Here is a 20635-nt window from a genome sequence, read left to right as displayed (position 1 = left end):
ATCTGAACTTTCAAGGAATCCAGGTTATAAGAAACGAGTTTCCAAATGGATACAATCTTCAAGTGTAAATTCTGAAGGAAACATGATTAGATTACATGTTGAGAAGCCTTCAATAGTTTTTGGGTCTAGTTCATATATGATAGATGAAAGTGTGCCACCTTTCTATGTTACATTAAAAATTCATAATTTTCTTTTGTACCACTGTATGCTAGATTCTGGTGCTTTTCATAATCTGATGCCTAAAGTCATCATGGACCAGCTTTAGTTGAAAATTACCAGGCATTATCATGATTTGTACACATTTGATTCAAAGAAAGTACCTTGCTTGGGATTAATCAAAGATTTAGTTGTTACTCTTGCTCAAATCCCTATGAAAAGCATAGTATTGGATATAGTTGTTACAAACATTCCTCCCAAATTTGGTATGTTGTTATCAAGATCTTGTTGTGCTAAGCTTGGAGGAAGCTTACAAATGGATATGTCCTATGCTACAATCCCAGTTTATGGAGGTGAACATTTAAGGTTGTACAGAGAAGTAAGATTCATAAACACTGTTTGTAAAGCTAATCAAGCAATAAATCATCCTATATATGCTATTGATCAAGATTTTGGATGTTTTACTTTAGCTGCAAGTGATTTGTGTAATCCACAACTCAGAATTGAAGATAATGTAAATATTCCTCAATTTTCAAATAGTGATGTTTGGAAAATCTATTTTGATGGAGCATTTTCTAAGGATGGAGCTGGAGCAAGAATTGTACTCATTTCACCTGAAAAGAAAAACATTACTCAATCCTTCAAATTAGATTTTGAAGTCACAAATAATGTGGCAGAATATGAGGCTTTAATTTTAGGATTGGAATTAGCTAAAAATTTGAAAGTACAAAACCTGGCAGTATTTGGTGATTCAGAATTGATAGTAAAACAGATCAGAAATCTTTGTCAAACAAAACATCCTAGACTCAGAGCTTATAGAAATGAAGTATGGGATTGTGTGGAAAATTATTTTCAGGCTTTCAATATTTCAGCAATTCCGAGAGAAGATAATATTCATGCAAATTCCTTGGCAATTTCTGCAAGTTCTTTCAAAATACTCGATCCTTTGCAATTACAGTATCAGATTGAAGTAAAGTATAAACCTTCCATTCCAGAAAATTTAAGACACTGACAAGTCTTTGAAGATGATGAGAAGTTGAAGAATTTCTTACAGGCCATTGATGAATTTTCTGGTTTACATGTTGAAGAAGAAAACAATGATGAAATAAAAGAAAATGATGTTGATTCAGATATGAAATTTAAACAGAAAATTGTTGATCATGATATCATTTAGTTATCAAATAATCATATTCCAAAGGGATTAGTTCCCCTTGAAAATTTGTTTGATCAAAATGATGTATCAAAATCTTCATTGTTAAATTCACAATAGGAAGATATACATGACTATAATATTGGTACTATAGAAGAAATCAAAAGTGGTAAAATCTCAACCAATTTTCGAGAGGACATAAGAGAAAAAGATGTCAATTTGTTTAAAGAATATAAAGGTTTATTTGCATGGTCATATGAAGAATTGAAAACCTATGACACAACTATTATTGAGCACAAAATTCCTCTGAAACCAAGAGCTAAGCCATTTCAACAAAAAATATAAAGGATTAATCCACTCCTATTGTCTATTATTGCGAAAGAATAAGAAAGTTGTTGGATGCCAAAATAATTATTCCTTTAAGACATTATGAATGGATAGCTAACCTGGTACCTGTTAGGAAGAAGAATGAAGATATAAGACTGTGTATTGATGTTAGAAACTTGAAAAACTGTCATTGAAAGATAATTATCCATTACCGGAAATGGATCAATTACTTCAAAGAGTAACAAGTTTTGATAAAATTTCAATGTTGGATGGTTTTTCTGGATACAACCAGATTTTGGTCAGTCAAGAAGACAAAGAAAAGACAACATTCACAACTCCATGGGGTACTTTCATGTATGCTAAGATGCCATTTCGTCTGATCAATGATGGTGCAACATTTCATAGGGCAATGGATTTGGAATTTGTTGGTAAGGTAAAAAAATCACAACCATTTACCTTGATGATTTGATAGTATTTTCTTAGTTCATGGCTAAACATATCAAACATTTGAGGAAAGTTTTTGAGAGATGTAGAAAATTTGGGGTTTCTCTCAATCCTAAGAAATCACTCTTTGCAATGAGAGAAGGGATATTGTTGGGACATGTTATTTCAAAAGGAAGAGTTATTATTGACCCTAAAATAGTTTCAACAATTCATGTAATCAGTTTTCCTAGAAACAAGAAATAAATTCTGTCATTCTTAGGGAAGATAATTTTTTTAAGAAGGTTCAAACCTAATAATGCTGAAATTGTTAAAGATATTACTGATATGCTCAAGAATGATAATGAAGTCAAATGGACCACCAAAGCTAAATTCTCTTTCTCTCAGTTAAAAAGGGTAATATCTGAGGCTCCAGTGCTTGCTAGTCCTGATTATTCAAAAGTTTTCAGTGTTTTCTCCTTCACCTCAGATATCACCATACAAACAGTTCTATTGCAAAGAAATGATGACCAATATGAGAAACCTATTGATTTCTTTAGCAAGGTTATGAGAAACGCTGAACTAAAATATGACATAATAGAAAATCAAGCCTATGCTTTGGTACAATCTTTGAAATCATTTAGGGATTTATGTTCTACGTTCCCCTATAATTGCTTATGTGCCAAACAATGCAGTAAAGACAACATTGATTGAACCTGATATAGATGGAAAGAGGGGGAGATGTATTACTATGATACTAGAGTCTGGTGAAAGGACATGGTCTAGCTAAGTTGTTGGCATAATCAAACTGAAAAATGCTGGGTATCAATACAATAATGCAAATTTTAGGGGACAATAATCCACAACAACCTTCTCATTCTTCATAGAAGAATACATAAGAACCTTCTCATTCTTTAGAGGAGAAGAATCCACAAGAACCTTCTTCCAGTTCAATACATGTACCTCTTCCTCTACACATTGATGAAAAGTTCTTATTATCATATTGGTACAAAGATATTGTGCATTTTCTACGTGATTTTGAGTACCCTCTTGAATTCACAAAGAATCAATGTAGATCCCTCAGACTCAAGGCAATGAAGTACTACATAGTAAATGCAAACTTGTATTGGAAGGATCCCTTAAATATCCTCTTACTATGTTTGACTGAAAGTGAGATAGATGGAGTAATTGAGCAATTTCATGAAGGAGTTTGTGGAGGACATTATTCTTGGAAGGCAACTGCACATAAATTACTGAGAGAAAGTTTCTATTGGCCAAAATCAAAGGTGAGAAGTTGTATCCCTTGTAAGATATTTGCAGGAAAATAGAGGTTAACAACACTTCCTCTTGTTCCAGTTTCAATGGAATCTCCTTTCTTGTAGTGGGGATTAGATTTCATTGGTGAAATAGTTCATTCTTCAAGTAATTAACACAAATGGATATTAATAGCCATTTATTACTTCACAAAGTGGGTAGAAGCAGTCCACGTAAGGAATGTAAGAGACATGATGATGATAGAATTTATTGAAGAAAACATTTTGTTTAGATTTGACAATTGAAGAAAAATAGTTACAGATAATGCTCAAGCTTTTAGTAGCATTAAGATGATTGAATTTTGTCAAAAATATCAGATTTCTTTACATCACTCTACACCTTATTATCCACAAGGAAATGGGCTGGCAGAATCATCAAATAAAAGTATGATTAAAGTCATCAAGAAGGTGTTAGTAGATCATAAAAGAAATTGGGACAGTCATCTCAAATATGTAGTATGGGAAAACAGGGTTTCACCTAAAAGGTCTACTGGTAAATCTCCTTTTCAACTTGTTTATGGAATAGAAGCTATCTTCCCTACTCAATTAGCATTTCCAATCATGAAGTTTTTGCAGGAGTCATATGAAGAGGCAAATGATTTTTCAAGAAGGATAAATCAAATTATTGAGCTAAATCAGGATAGAGATGAAGTTCAACATAAACTTCGACAATATCAAGACAAGATGAAGATTTTGTTTGATAGAAAAGCCAGAGAAAGAGATTTTAGACAAGGAGATTTGGTTCTCAAATGGGATGCAAAAAGAGAATAAAGAGACAAGCATGGAAATTTTGATAACCTATGGTTTGGACCTTTCAACATTGTAGAGGTCAAAGGTAATAATACATTCATCCTACGAAATCTTGGAGGAGAATATTTTTCATTTCCAGTCAATGGGAAATATCTCAAGCATTATATCTAGTACTGAGTGTTTTTTAGTATCATCATTTTATATTTCTGGTGTTTCTTTACATTTCCAGAACAAGTGTTATTTTCACAGCAAAGACTCCATAGCCTGAGAATAAGGCACATGGATACGCAGGTTCTTTACATCCCGCAAGGGGAAGCCGTCCCCAAATGGATCCAATGTTGTTCACCACTATTGGGGGTTCCCCCATCAATTACTCTCATTGTATTCCCTCTAGGCCCCTTATCCCATATGACATTAGGTCCTAAGTTTCCTTCTCATTCTCTAATGCTAGGATTATAGATCTTACTAAACCATGCTTGGACCTCCCCTTGCCCCATTCAATACACAACAAGATACCCCTCCCACCTTTTTGGTCATACCATTCAACTTCTCCTAATGTTATGAACCCCAAAATTTGGTCCCAATGCCCCTACAACTACACCCTTGGGCCCCCTTGGCTAAGGGATTAAATGCATTAGGGTTTATGGGTTGTGATAAGGGATCCCCTAATCCCCTTATCACAATTATTGGGGGTTCCCTAATAAACTTCAATTTCATGATACATAAGAGAAATTGAAAGAAAAAGATAAGGAACTTGGAAAATTGAAAGAAATTGTTGAAGAATTAATGGAATGAAAAGCTACCATGGAGGTGGGGAAATAAAATGGTGGAGTTAATCCAAAACCATCCAACAATGTAAGAATTACATGTGTATACTATTTAATTTTTTTATATATGTTTGACCTATGTTTGACAATAAGGTTGAGTTTGACCTATGTTTTCTCCTCTTAATGTATATTCTAGCCCCACATATGTTGAGAGTATTAGTGTAATTATGTTTAGAAGCAAGTCATTCCTAAAGAACAAGGTGATATTATCACCATATGAAAAAGGGAGATTCAATTGTAAGATGACCTTCGTTAGCTTTGTATTGAAGGCACAAAAGGGGGTTAAAAGGGGATGAACCTAGATATGAATAGCTTGAAGTTTGCACCATTCATGTAGTTGAGGACTGCTTGTGCCAATTTCAAATAAACTTGGAGAAAACTAAAGGATTTTGAATGTTTTTTGGAGCATGTTGTGGGTAGAAACTTTAAGAAATATTATAGACTTGTATGGGATTGTTACCCATACATTTGGTAAGAGAATGGACCAATGTTAAAGGATGATGACAACTAAAGGGACATCCTTATATCCTATTTTTTCTTTTGAGTGGACATGAATTACATTTGGGTCATGCATGGAGATGAACCTTACTTTATTCCTATGAACTTAGATGCATTTTTGGACATTAGAAGGCCATATTGTTTCCCTTTGAAAGCAAATACATGGAGGATATTTGGGGGAAATGTGACTGTCCATAAAATGTAGATCAAAATTGGGGATCTTGTGGCTCTTTTCCTTGGACCCTATTAGTGATTAGACGTTGTAATTGGAGGGGTTAGCAGACAAAAACCTAATATGAACAAGAATATTAGTGTTGGAGCACTATGATTTGGGAGAAAGGCTTAGGTGTTCTATGAGTTAAGGGGTTTAGGAGTTAGGGGTTAAGGGTAAAGGGTAAAGGTTTAGGGGTTAGGGTTTTGAGGGCCAGGGGGTTGAGGTATAGGGGGTTTAGGTATATGGGGTTTAGGGGTTAGAGTTTAATGACTTAGTGGTTAAGGGCTTCAGGAGTTAAGGGTTAAGCACCAAGGGCTTAGGGGTCAGGGGATTTAGGGGTCAAGTTCTTAAGGGTTATGGGATTTAGGTGTCAGCGGGTTAAGCGGTTAGGGGTTAAGGGTTAAGGGTTAGGGTTTAAGAGGATAAGGGGTTAGGACTTAGGGGATTCAAGGATTCTAAGTTAGGGGTTATGGGTTAAGGGGTTAGTGGCTTATGGTTTAAGGGATTAAGGGGTTAATGGGTTATGAGTTATGAGTGTAGGGGTTAAGGATTATGGCTTTGGGGTTAATGGGATAAGGAATTTAGTGGTTATGGGTTATGATAATGGGTCCCCTAATCCACTTATTAAAACTATTGGGGGTTCCCCTATCAATTTCTCTCACTGCCTTCCCTCTAGGCGCCCTAACCCCTATGCCATGAAGTCTTAAGGCCCTTTCTCATTCTCTAATGCCAAGATTATAGATCTCAGTAAACCATGCTTGAGCCTCTCACTTGTACCCTTATGTCCCCTTGCCCTGTTCAATACACTAAAAGATACCCCTCCCCAAAAATTCACGAGAATTGAATATTTGGACGTGGTCATTTAACAACCGCTTCTAAAAGTTTAATCTAATGAATTTGTGGGGGGGGAATTTCCAAAATTGCCTCCAAAAGTTACATTGTTGTGAGTTTTAAGGGTGATTAAGGGATTCTAAGTTAGGGTTAGGGGTTAAGGGGTTAGTGGCTTAGGGTTTAAGGGATCAAGGGGTTAATGGGTTATGAGTTATGAGTGTAGGGGTTAAGGGATTATGGCTTGGGGTTTAAGGGGATAAGGAATTTAGTGGTTATGGGTTAAGGGCTTATGGGTTATGATAATGAATCCCCTAATCCCCTTTATTACAATTATTGGGGGTTCCTCTATCAATTTATCTCGTTTCCTTCCCTCTATGCCCCCTAGTCCCTATGCCATGAGGTCCTAAGGCCCCTTCTCATTCTCTAATGCTAGGATTATAGATCTTAGTAAACCATGCTCAAACCTCTCACTTCTACCCATCCATGCTACCCTTATGTCCCCTTGCCTCGTTCAATACACCAAAAGGTCCCCCTCCCCCAAAATTCACAAGAATTTAACATTTGGAGGTGGTCATTTAGCAACCACTTCTAAAAGTTTAATTCTAATGACTTTTCTTTTGTTGGGGGGCGGGGGGGGGGTGGGGGGGGGGGGGGGGTTTGTGTTGTCCAAAAATGCCTCCAAAAGTTACATTGTCGTGACTTTGAAAGGGGCTGTCAAACAAATCCCCTTAAAATTCATAAGAATTGAACTTTTGGAGGTGGTTTTGGACACACCCACCAAAAAAAATATCATGAGAGTTGAACTTTTAGAGGTGGTTGTTAAATGAATGCCTCCAAATGTTCAAAAGTCACGAGAAAACACATTTAGAGGCGGTTGCTAGAAACCCCCTATTTTACTTTATTTATTTCATTTTAATTTAATTTAATTTCTATTTTTATGTAATTTGACTAACACAAAATGTTAAACATGACAAAACAAGAGAAGGCATTACATATCTTTCATTATCGGTTGGAGAGCACCTCTTAGTGCAATAATTTAAATAGTATAGTTTAATTAATACATAAAATAATATTACTCCGATGGGGGTGTACAAACACTTGGTTGGACCACCTCAGAGTTTGACTCATGAGACACGCGATAGGTGAAGGCATTATGAAACATAAGGTGATGCAACGGGTCGACGGTTGGTCGAACTCTCCAGACCTGCCTTTGGTTGTTATATTATGTAGCGGTGATAGTGTAACAATTGTTGTATCTTGGGCGATGAACTCAACATGTAGGGTGGTGGATGAGAGTGTTAAAGGCCAAGCGAGTTTGCCAGGGCCATGGGGTAGTTGGACTTCTATGGAGTGTTTGGATTTTGGTACTGTGGCTTCTCTGATAGGCTTTTGTGCATTTATATGGGATCCTAGTTCATTTGGAGGTTTCTCTCCTCTCTGGTGCGTTAAGGTTGGTTATGCAAGGTGGAACCCCGGGTGTCGCTGAAGGAGGGTTGCTCTAGGCTAGTGGGTACTCGGTGGTCTCCAAGTTATTGTACACATTTGGTTATGGTCTTCCCCTATGTTTTTGTTGCCGATGGTGGTTAGTAAGTCGACACTGCTCATTTCTATGTGGAGGGAGTGGCCCTGTCTGTAGCAACACTTTCTTTCTGAAGACAATTTTCTTACAGACAGTCAGGGTCTGCGATGGCAACAACTTCTGCTGAGTCCCTCTGGAAAATTCCATGAAGGAGGGGGTGTTTCTGGTAGTGGGGAAATTTATAATTTCCTTGTTATCTATCTCCTGGTTGTGTATGTTGAGGTATTGAGTGAGCCATCAGGAGTGCGGTTGTGTGATTTTGGGTAGAGAATTATGGCTAGCCTTCCCCTCTTCTAGTTGAGGACTGATAGAGGAATAAGGCCATCTAGGGGCTTCATCGAAGTGGTAATTGTGTAGATTTGTTGGGTGGCCTGGCTTGGTTAGAGTTGTAAGGCCAAAGCGGGGCGAGTGTGGCACTATTCGTGGTTGCTCGGGCGTGTGCAGGTGGTTGTTTCCTCCTGGGAGGTTGTATCCTCTCTGGTCATTCTGGTTGGAGGTATTCAGGAGTGGCCAACCATGCCCCACCAATGTGGGCATATCCATTTTAGAGGTGGGAATTAGGGCCATGTTGGAAAAAAAATTAATGATTCGAGCTTGGCTTTAGAGGATGTGGTCAACGGAGAATGGGCAGATGAGGTTGCTCGAGCTCGTGAGCATTCGCCAGGTAGAGTGGAGGCTCTAGGCTCACTGGGAACCATTGCAGATCAAGTGAGAGGCATCCAGGTCAACTTGGACATCATGAGAGAGCACTATTATGAAGACCAGAACGAATTGGTGGCCTACTTTAATGACATCCAATTCTGCCTCAATGAGACTCTAGAGCTACTCGAGAGTATTCGTCGAAACCAGAGACGCCTCAATGATCTCTTGTGTGATTTGGAGGCCCAAGTGGAACACATCAATTTCCATATGCATGAGTGAGTCAGCTTCCCTGTAGGTCCTAGAATTCTGCCCACCACCCTCTGTGACATGATTATCTGAGGTTGTGATGGTGGAATGTGTGACTACATGCACCCAAATAAACTATATTAAATAAACGCTTTAAAAAAAGCCCAAAATGCTTTGAATAAATGATGTTTGGATATATTATTAAGGTACTCCTTAATGTTAAAGTTATTATTTAAAAGCTACTTACTGAAAATTTTCTTTATCAAAATTAAAAATTTATTCTTAGTGAAAGTGTTTTTTTAATATATTTTATGATTTAATTTAATTTAATAATTAAATTATTTTAAAATTAATCAAAATTTATAATTTATATAGTTTTTTTTAATGATATGTATTTGAAAAAATATTTAGGAAGAGTGATGTTGGGCTTTGAGATGAAGCTAGGGTTTAAGGCCAAAAGGTCGCATGGCCCATAACCCCTCTTCACTAGTTCAATAGTCATCCTTTGATAAGCTTATCTCACCATGGAGGAGCTTGTGGATTGTTCTCCTAATCCATTGGAGGGGGTCAATCTTTGGTGTGGGCCTTTAGAGAAACCCTCTGACAAAGCCCATGTTCTAGATTCAAATGGGTTGTTTCTTCAACCAGGACATGTCCATGAGTTCAAGCAGCCTAACACAAATGACATACACTCCTCTTACCATTCCCCACGTCCATGATAATATATGACAACATTGGGGCTCATTTCCCAACCTCCTCTATTAGGGACACTTACCCCTACCATTTCTTTCATCCTCCTCCATTGGTCCTTACATTTCTCCTAACTCTCCCTTGGATTTCACTATCACTAGCTTAGACATGGAAACATGCCTCTTCCTCAAAATTCACTGTCACTACCTTAGGCATGGCAACAAAACTCTCCCTTTACAACAACTACCTCCCCTATAAATCTCCTACCTATAGGCCTAATTTCATAAGTTTCCTTGTATTGGAAATGCTTCATAACAAAGAGACACCTACCTGTCTAATGACCATGTTGGCCCCCCTTGTCAGAATTTCCAACCAAAAAACCTGCAAATTCATCAAGATAAAGGAAGTTGAGCCTAGACTAGTACTGGGTATGGATGTGCAACTCAAAAAAATCAACAGGACGTAGAAATAATTAGCGTTCAGTAAGTTTCCCAAAAAATTGATGTCCATGGCAGTCTTACAAAAATTGTTCGAACAACATTTTAAACATTTTCTATGGTATACACCTCCCTACATGATATTAGAGAAGGGTTTGTTGGAATAGGTCACCTCGAAGGAGGAGGATACAACAAAAATATTGCAAGGAAGATGGTGTTGGGGCAGACAGGCCCTTTTTGCCATTTAATGATCATTGGATTTTGATGTAACATCTAAGAAGCTAGATGTAATTCCTATATGGGCTCATCTCCCAGGCTTATTGATATTTTTTGGTCCAAGGATGTGTTCTGCGAAGTAACACCCTAGGTTTCTATTATGATGTAGTGTCTTATCTTCATACTGGGTATATGGGGATGACTAAAATTATGATAGGTCTCAATCTAATATCTTGATTATTGGACTCCATTTACATCAACTTTGGCTCACTAAATCACCACAAGAGTCTCAACTATGAAGGAGTTCCTTTCAAATGTAGTCATTTCCGTGCACATGGTCATCTTAGCAAGGACTGTGCATTGGGAAAGACTTCTAAAAAATGGGTAAGGAAGGAATAAATATATTTTGTCTCTCTGATGGTAACTGCGACACATGATGCCCCTATTCAAAGTTCCCCTCATATTTAGGACTATCTAGCGACAAAACGTGTGCAAGGTGTTGTTCAGGCCATAGTTTCATTTCCTGAGGATTTAGAAGCAACATAGGGACCTTTGACTTCTCATTGTCTAGAGGACCCCTTTCTATAGGTATGACTGGTTCACCCCCATTATCATGCTCTGAGTTGAAAAAATTAAAGAGTTTTATCTCTTTTGTCTCCGTAATTCCCTCCCCTACTCTTTCCCCTTTAGACTCTCTCCTATACCTCTCTTTACCTTTATCTTCCTTGATATTCTCCTTCAACCCCATTTTCCCCTCCTACCCCCCTCATCTCCCCTTTCCACTATTGATTTACATCTTGTTACCTAACCTCCTCCCTAACTCCTTCCCTTATTTTTCTCCCCATTATAACTTACAATCTTGTTCTTTTGTTGATGACGCTACAAATCCTCTTTTCTATGACCCTATAGGAAATCTTGGACTGTTCGAGGACGAACCCCATAAAACAATGATTAGAGGTAGAAAATCTCTACTGTCTCTAACCAAAAAACAAGTTGATTCTAAAAAACATTGGGAAATAAAAAATTTTGAGGGCCCTTTGACCATGAGGCTCCACTTATGTTTCCAATTGAAATTTCTCTACTTAAACTAAAATGGCATTGCTAGCACTAATAAAATCCTGGCATTAAAGTTTTTGGCTCAACTAGATACTCCTCATGTTATTTTCCTATAATAAACAATGATTGAAGGAACGAAGGAAACCACTCTATTAAAATCAACCTTCCCCTTTTGTGACTTTGTAGACAACGATGCAACAAGGCAGTCTAGAAGGATAATTATAGGATGGCACACTAAACACATCCCTTTTGTTCCAACTTTGGATTTTCGAGTTAGTATCTCCTCCCATTTCCTTATTATGGACTTTGAATATTTTTCCATGGCTTCAACATCTATGGGCCTTATGCTAATAGGAAGGATTTCAAAAATGAGGGTTTTTCATCTCCGTTTTGGTGTTTAGTTTGATGCGGGTGATTTTACCATCTTCCGACAAGTTAGATTTGTTAGGCAGTGAATAACCTGCAAGTTACTTGCAGGTCAGGTTCAAACTGGACCCACTTCCATCATTAATCCCAATACCAAACTAAATACTAAATATGAAATATAATCACTAGAACAAGCAAACCAATCATTGAATCTCAATTAACCATTGCAACTAGATCAAACCAATTCATACCAGATATAAACCATAAGATCATATTAATGGACAACCATTCATCAATATACCAAACCATACACTGTTCACCATCATAGAAATACAATGTTGTTCCTACAAACTTTGATCAGACATATATTAGAATGTATACGCTATTGTTCTGAAGCACACCCGTGCATATACACGCTTCAACTGTATAAGACCTGCGTACAGATCTCAAATCATCATGAACCAATGCATCACTGAAGTAACCACTTAACCATACATGAACCAATCACAGACCACTGAAGCAATCACAGATAGATCATTAAATCATACCCAATCAACATTGTCAGATACAAATCATCATAATAGAGACACCATTGACAAACAACAACAATCAGAACATAATTGATGTCATCAGTACTACAAACCCTACCATATGTACGCTACTACCATAAGACATATCAACATATGTACACGCTTACCATGAAATACACGTGTGTACAGATCTGCAAACTTTATCTTTGAATATATACACGACCCTACAGAGATGGATCCATGTTTGTACATTCTTAACATGCAGAATACTTGCGTATAGATATAGAAACTTTCACTGTAAACAAAATTTCACACTCCACAACCTTACTGTCAATACTACAAACTTTTGAGTAATTTACTTAGATCACAACATCATTATAATGATAGATTCATCATTATTATCTACTTTGATATTTTCAACTAGTAAATCAATCAAGCATATATGTCAACATACTTTCAGATCTTTCATATCTGAGTCTTCTCCTTGCTCCTTGGTGCACACCTATTCAAAATCATATCACACATGTATAACCCATTACTTGCACACCTAACACCTTGATATCCATCTCCTTATATAGTTTTAGCCTTAGCCAATACCTTAGGCCAATCCCTTAGTAATGTCGTTGGTATTCTTTGACGGGATCAAATAATCGTTGTCACACCAATTACTATGGGCCAATACCATGGTAATGACCCATGGTATCCAAAATACCATGGTTCAGATTCTGTACATGACTTTCCATTGTAGGATGAGCGCATGTACACGACCCTTCTTCATAGGATTCGTGTATACTTTCTCAAACTTCACTTTTAACATTCATCTATCTCTGATCTGTCATTTCCCTGTCCATACCATCTGTAGCATCTGCATAACCATCATGTTGATATCTTTATCAAGTAGGTTTCCATCAAGGACAACACATTAGCCATAATGCCAACAATCTCTCCCTTTGGACTTGATAACAACCATTTTGGTGTTTGGTCACCACCTATAAATACCTTCAAACACCACCTACAAATACCAAGAATTCTCACCAAGCCTTTCTCCAAACATTATTCTCTACACACCAAGCTTCTCTCCCCCTTTGACATCAAGGGCAAAGGACTGACCAATGCTGAATGAAGGCTTCTCTCCCCCTTTGTAGAGAGGATAACTGTAGGTCTGATCTACTGAATATGAAAACTGCATACTGACCATACTCCCCCTGAGCATATGTTGAACCTTCTGAAGATATTCAATAACGTACAAGACTTTATGACTCAACAAAAAATGACCTTTCCTATCACCAATGACTCATTATTAGATCAAATACCCAACATATTGGGTTTACATTTTTGACCCAGAGTTTACATCAATGTCCCAAAATGGGATTACATACATGAAATAACTTGATCCTAATAACCCATACATGACTGAATTTTACAATGATTTACAACATGGGTCTTTTCATGACCTTTACATCAAGAGACATATATGACATTTATAACCAAAACCAGGACCTCAACAATGAGGTAGTAAGATCATGATAGTCATCAACAACCACCATATACCATATAGGAACCTGTAACATGAACATTTGATAGTAGCAACATAGAAGAAACATGAACATCCTCATCATCAAGAAGTAATGTATGATAGGTCAGTGTATCATCAAACTCTCCAATATCATCAACATGTGACCAAATGTGAAATGCTTCCAAGCATCACCAAGCAACTGAAGTAGAATCATAAGATAGTGCAATCAGGCTCTGTTAGCAACTCATTCTCTTGACCTTATGACATCAAGGTCAACACACTCTCTCCATAAGTATGAAGAGTCACAATCCTTAACCAGCAATATCAGACACCATGAACATGTATCAATAATATATGTGCAAACCAAAAGTACCTCCAGCATCACAAGCCATAGAACTGATCAGCAACATCACATCTTCAGTATACATATCTTCAATTTTTAACAACTTTACCAAACTTGAGCAATATATATGCATCATCCATATGACATAATGACAACAACATATCAATGTCAACAAGCAGTGAGTGAATCATAAACTCATCATCATCAACCAATGCCAACAACGACCATAACCTACACATCCATTTTATCAAGTGCAACTCAAGTAACATATAAACATCAACCATAAGTTCATCATATCCAATCCATGCCTTATTGATAACTAATGATCAACATATATCTTCTTATCAACTTTAGCAAAAAGTGATTAAGCCAAAAAACACCATCATGCAACAAGGAACCATAATGCCAACAATGCACTATTGGAAGCATAACAAATGCTCCCCCTAAACCTGTGCCAACTATTCACCATCAACTCTGATCATATCAAACTTATCAATCAGCTAGTGCATCAAAGAACCATTTCATTAACAAAAATAACATAAGACTTGCAACAACTCATAACCTCATCATTCCTAAGCATCATATCACCAACAATCTGCATTAAACTAATATTAGAACCAGAAAGCCAATAATAATCTAATGGAATCATATGAGAAACCCCCTGAATCTGTGTCATTCATTTATCACCACAATGAGTTATATGCGACTTTCTAAATCAAAACTCACGTATATACGCGACTGTCCTTCATGAGATCCACATACAAAAAGTAAACTACTGATTCTTTATAGTCACAACTCCCCCTGAATCTGTACTGTTTGTTCCTGTTTACTGTTGCTTCATCAGATGTAATGCCAGTACAATAATAATCATTAACGGAGTATCAAACATCAACATACACATGCATAACTCCCCCTGAGATCATACATCATTGATCCGGTAGACCTGATAATCATCACTTTCTTTACATGAGGTTATATATCTCACATTCACTTCCGCAGTAACTGATAGAAGCATTCTTTTAAGACCAAATAACTACCGCAGAGGCAACCTTTTCTACGTTTCTGACTTTTGTTCCTTCTTCCTCCAAATCTTCTTGCAATTTCCAATCATATGCTGAAACTTATCCCATCTTCTATTTCTATTCAAAATGCTTGACCTCCAATCATTGACCTTATGCCCAAATGAGTTACAAGAGAAACAATATCCATGAAACCATACTTTATGCCTAGGAACTGATCTTGACTTTGATCTAGGAGATTTTCTTTCATATGAGCAACTTGATTCTATTTCCTTTTGAAACACGTCATTATTGTTGTTCTTGTTATTGCACTGTGAATATGAAGCCATGTAACTAATGCCTGTCTTGATTATAGGAGAACATTTTTCATTAATAATCCTCTCTAGTGATTTAGATGCCTTTACATATTTGTTGATTTTCTCATAGTCTTCCTTTAGAATCACAACGTCAGATTCTAATGTTTCACAATGCTTTTCCTTTTCGTGAATTTGTTTTCTTAAGATCTATGTTCTTCTATTGGTTGCTTCCAATTCCATTCTTAACATGTTTATTTACTTAATCATACTAATTTCTTTTATTTCTAGTTCTTTATTTTCATTCCTGAGTCTATCAATTTCATTTAATGTTTCCAATACATCATCTTCTTTACAACTATCTGATTCACTAATTGATTGATCTTCAAGAGCCATAAGTAACAGATAATCTTGATCTGATTCATCATCCTCATTATTGAAAGAATATTCATTATTAATTTCTTCTAGAGTGTAGTGCCCACTCTAGTTTCCTGACCCTAATACGACATTATCTTAGACACTCTATTCTTCGAGGACCTCAAATTGAGGATCTGGACCCATGACACTATTATTAGCGATTGAGATATACATGGTTGTGATGTTTAAGAATGCTTTCCAATGATATTATGGTAGCATGAATGGTTATGTATCTTATCTATCAGTATTCTGATGATTGCAATATTAAATAGTTAAGTTGGTCTCTATTTGAAATTATGATGAGGGTAGTAAAGAATATGTATGCGCTCTACTAAAAACATAATGAGGATAAATTTTATGGATAGGTATATTTCTACGATGTTACGATGTTGATAGCTTAATGAATATGTATGTTTCCATTGATGATTATTGATGATAGCCATGAGGGATGTGTCCCCTATGTTACCTACTTCCTCTAGTTCAAACTTACAATGGACAATGATGTGAATGACCAGGAATTGTTAATGATGCTATTATGATAATTGACTAACATTGAGAAACCTTGTTATTGATGATTATTGAGTATGGCAGGAAAACATCAGAGGCACTCGCATATGACATGTCGATGACACCTGGTTTGATGAAAATTTATATTACTTTATCTGTGAAAGTCTAAGTCGATCTTGGAATCTGCCATATATGTTTAACTATATTCTGATGATATATTAATGGTTGCAGGCACAGATTAGTTGCTTGACCGAATGACTCACATATGGGTGATGGGGTTGTACAAGTGGATGGAACTACATGGGAGGGGTGGGACAGAGTCCCTGATCTCACCCACTAGCACTCCCGTCGTGACTTGGGCTGGAAGGGTTGAAACACCTTCGCCTTGAAGATCACGATGCCATGAGGGCAGGTTCCAAAGTTGGTTCGCTCATGAGGACTTTACCGGGGGGCGTGCATCAAGGCGGATTCCTTGATCCCCGACACCATTAGTCTCACTATAGCAGGAAACATAAGAGATGACAGTGGTCTATGACGTTGCACTATACTTTCCCCTCGTAATCACTGGATGCTTGAAGGGCAAGTGGTGTGGCACCGTTGGAACTTCAGGGGAATTTCTTGAAGGGCACGACCAACTTGGCACCCTTGGCATCACTATTAGGTGTGGCACCCTTGGAACTTCTAGGGAAGTTCTTGAAGGGCACAACCAAACTGGCACCCTGACATCACAAATAAACTATTAGGTGTGGCACCCTTGGAACTTCTAGGGAAGTTCTTGAAGGGCACAACCAAACTGGCACCCCTGACATCACAAATAAACTATTAGGTGTGGCACCCTTGGAACTTCTAGGGAAGTTCTTGAAGGGCACAACCAAACTGGCACCCTTGACATCACAAATAAGCTATTAGGTGTGGCACCCTTGGAACTTCTAGGGAAGTTCTTGAAGGGCACAACCAAACTTGGCATCCTTGGAATCATTAAAAATAAATAATAATAAATAAATATAAGCAAGGAATGAAAACTAGGTAAATTTACATCAAGGGTAAATGATGATTAAAAACCAATGTAATTAAATCAAAAATAAAACTTGGAATAAGGAGGATCATAGGAAGAATTAAAATAAAGTACCTTAAAAACTCTACCCTTCCCATTTTGGAAAATACTAGGAAGATTATGTGGTTTAATTAGGAAAAAGGGGAAAGACAAACATAATAGTAAGGATAAAGATTAATCCTAAACTAATTTAAACCTAATTAAGAAAAGGGGAAGGTGAATTAAAATGAGAATAATAAATTAAATTTAGAGAAATGTAGAGAAGCTCCATGTGTCAACAACCAACATAAGAATATCCATCTAGGAGATAACCTGAGTTAAATTAGGGAGTAGATTGGGGATAAAATCTTGACTCATTAATTGACTTCAAGTAATGAACACAAATTAAGGAATAAAAGGGGGGAATAAAGAGACAACTAGGAGAAGAAATAGGAATCTTGTTGAGGTGAGGAAAATATTATTTTTAAATAAAAATTTAAGTAAATAATTTTGGGAGACCCTTGATGTGAGAATGACACATGGGTGGGTGAATAATCAAGCTATTGAATTATAAAAAATTAATTAATTATGCATGATATGACAAGTGTCACCTATGAGGACTCCTATAAAAGAAGGGGCAAGCCATGGGAGAAGGGACTTTTTGGGAACCCCATTGTTGGATGGATGAGATGTTGTCAGAGCAGTGATTACGGAGCTATAGTGAGTTTGGTGAGGTAGAGGATTTAGAGAGGGGACTCTTGAGCCAAGGTGTGCGCTCCTCTACTAGCTAGTGCTTGTCTCCATTGTACAACCCCATTGCAGCTCGGGGGTCCGCGGGGAAGAAGAGTACCCAAGAAGTATGCTGAGAGGTTAACCGGTGGGTCTTCGCATTCGGATCAAGTGCGTCATCATTCACTCGCGGAGGTGACCAGCTACAAGGGAGTACCAGTAACAGCAGAGCAAGCGGAGTCTCGCCTTCTGGTGAATGGTACACATGTATTTCATTACTATTGATCTTAGTTAAACATATGTAAATGTATGTCATGATATGTTTTCCTGAAATGAGTGTCAGGAATGTGTGTGCTAAATAAGTTGAAATTTCAATGCGTTTTTTTTCTGGTGGTATTTGCTGAAAAAAAATAAAAATAAAAAATAAAAAAATATTTAGTCTGAATTGTGGTCCTCACACTTGGTATCAGAGCACAAGTTGAACCCTTGAGGCCTATGGGCCCATGCATGCATGACTAGCTTTGTTTGCTATATGTGAGTATTTTTCTAAAATCAAATTACTCAAGTTTCAAAAAAAAAAAAAAAAAAAATCTGAATCTGGTCCTTACACTGAACACCAATAGATAAGATACATAAACTATTTAATGTATATAGTCTGAATAAGGTCAAAAACCACACCAACTCGGTATACGCTCCCTTCAATCTGCGCTGATAGAACACCTTCCATAAGAACTTGTATCGAGAAGGAATCACTTCCGTATCAGCTTATAGCAGTTCTTAGAAAGATCTCCATACCCATTGAGAGGAATGAGCCCTATAGAGCTCTTATTTTACCATTAATACTAGGCTACTCCAATTAATCCAGGAAGTTCGGATCTAATCATCACAGAGCCTCTGGTGTTGTATGGCAGAAGGTTCAGCGAGAGAGAAATTCTGGGGATTCTGTCAGTCCTCAGTATCGTGATTGTGTTTTTGACGGATGTTGGGTCCGTGCTTATTTCTTCCCTCATGTTTGGTATGGCGATTATTTGCGTGCACAGTGCATTCAGGGCGCCTGAGGATCTCTTCTTGGAGGAGCAGTCTGCAACAGCTGGTTTCATGTCTTTCACCGCTAATGTCCCTGTTCAGCCGGCCGTTGCCACCTATGTCTAACTGGAAGATCGGAGCATTATTTTCATTTTGTGGTTGGAACTTCATGCCATATGTATCAATTCATACACTCAGAAATCCAATCCTCTGAAAAAAAAAATGTTCGATTCCTTTAGATCCCAATATATTTCTGTTCACCTGTTTCTCTAAAAAAAAATTTGTTAGTTCCAAATTTATTGACTAAGTCCTCTGTTTCTGGCTTCTGTGTGGAGAATAATGTCGAATCTACTTCATTCTGTAGATTTTCTTTTCAATCCTGGCCTAACACTTTCTGCCATACTTGCCAAATGGGCAATGGCTAGCCCGAGGAAGAAACAATGAATTGTGACCCAGAACCAGAAATTGATTTTTTTTTTTTGGGTAATGGTTGCCAGCTACGAGTGCAGCATCACTACTTTCATCTCTACTCCATTCACCATGAAATTTCTGCAGATCCATAGCAAATACTCGCCATAAAACCAGTTTCCATTTTCAATTTGAAAATTCTACAGTCCAATATAATGAAATTTCAGCGGTTTTATTTTTACAGATTTACGCATCAGGAGACTTTTCATATATTGATAATGCACCTCATGTAGTATTATATTGAGCCAGGTCATCAGACATTCAGTAAAGCAATATTATGGCAAATGAAATGATTGCTGTGGAAGCTTTGGCTTCCAGATTGGCAAAAAAAAAAAATGTATACAGTCTGGATCATCAGGTTTAATTCATTAAATGTTCGATCAATACGTTACGCCTTCTGTCTTAAAATAGGTCCGATACTTTATTCAGATCGAAATCCAGATGCACCAGTAACATATAACTTCCAGGCGCGGTATCTCCATTGGGCTCTGCAATGAGAGCCATGTATTGTGGTGATTGAAGTCTGTGTAATCTTCATCAATGACTGGAGTGATGTCATTTATGTTGTTGCCACCGTTGCTTCTCATTCTCCGAAACAATCTTAAAAGTTCATGAATAATACCCACTGCTCTTTTCTCAATCACAACTTCCCCACCAGACCCAGTACCAACGTTCTCATATGGAAACGAATAAGGAAGCCTTTGCCAATTCTTCATCCCCTTTCTTCATCCTGTCCTTAAAACCTTTCTGGATTCTAAAATCAGTAGGGTATTGAAGCTTGAATGCATATTTCGTCTTGTTTGGATGTGCTCTCGGGCACTTGGAGATCTCAAGGACTATTGCCCATCTGCTGCAATATCCGCACTTGTAATCTTTCACAAGAATCAACCTTCACTTGTTTGTCAAATAACCTTGTCTGCGCACGTGGGCATTTGCCTTGATACCTCAGTGAATGCGAACTTTCAAGGCTTGAATAGGGTTCTGTGTATAGCTGGTGGTTGATTATCAATGGCAAAATTTCCACCACTTTGAGAAT

This window comes from Pinus tabuliformis, chromosome 8 (assembly GCF_031772625.1).
Source record: "Pinus tabuliformis cultivar Carrire ecotype Pingquan chromosome 8, CPIR1, whole genome shotgun sequence".
Taxonomy (NCBI): domain Eukaryota; kingdom Viridiplantae; phylum Streptophyta; class Pinopsida; order Pinales; family Pinaceae; genus Pinus; species Pinus tabuliformis.
The sequence above is the reverse complement of the archived record's forward strand: the minus strand, read 5'-3'. Positions refer to the sequence as shown.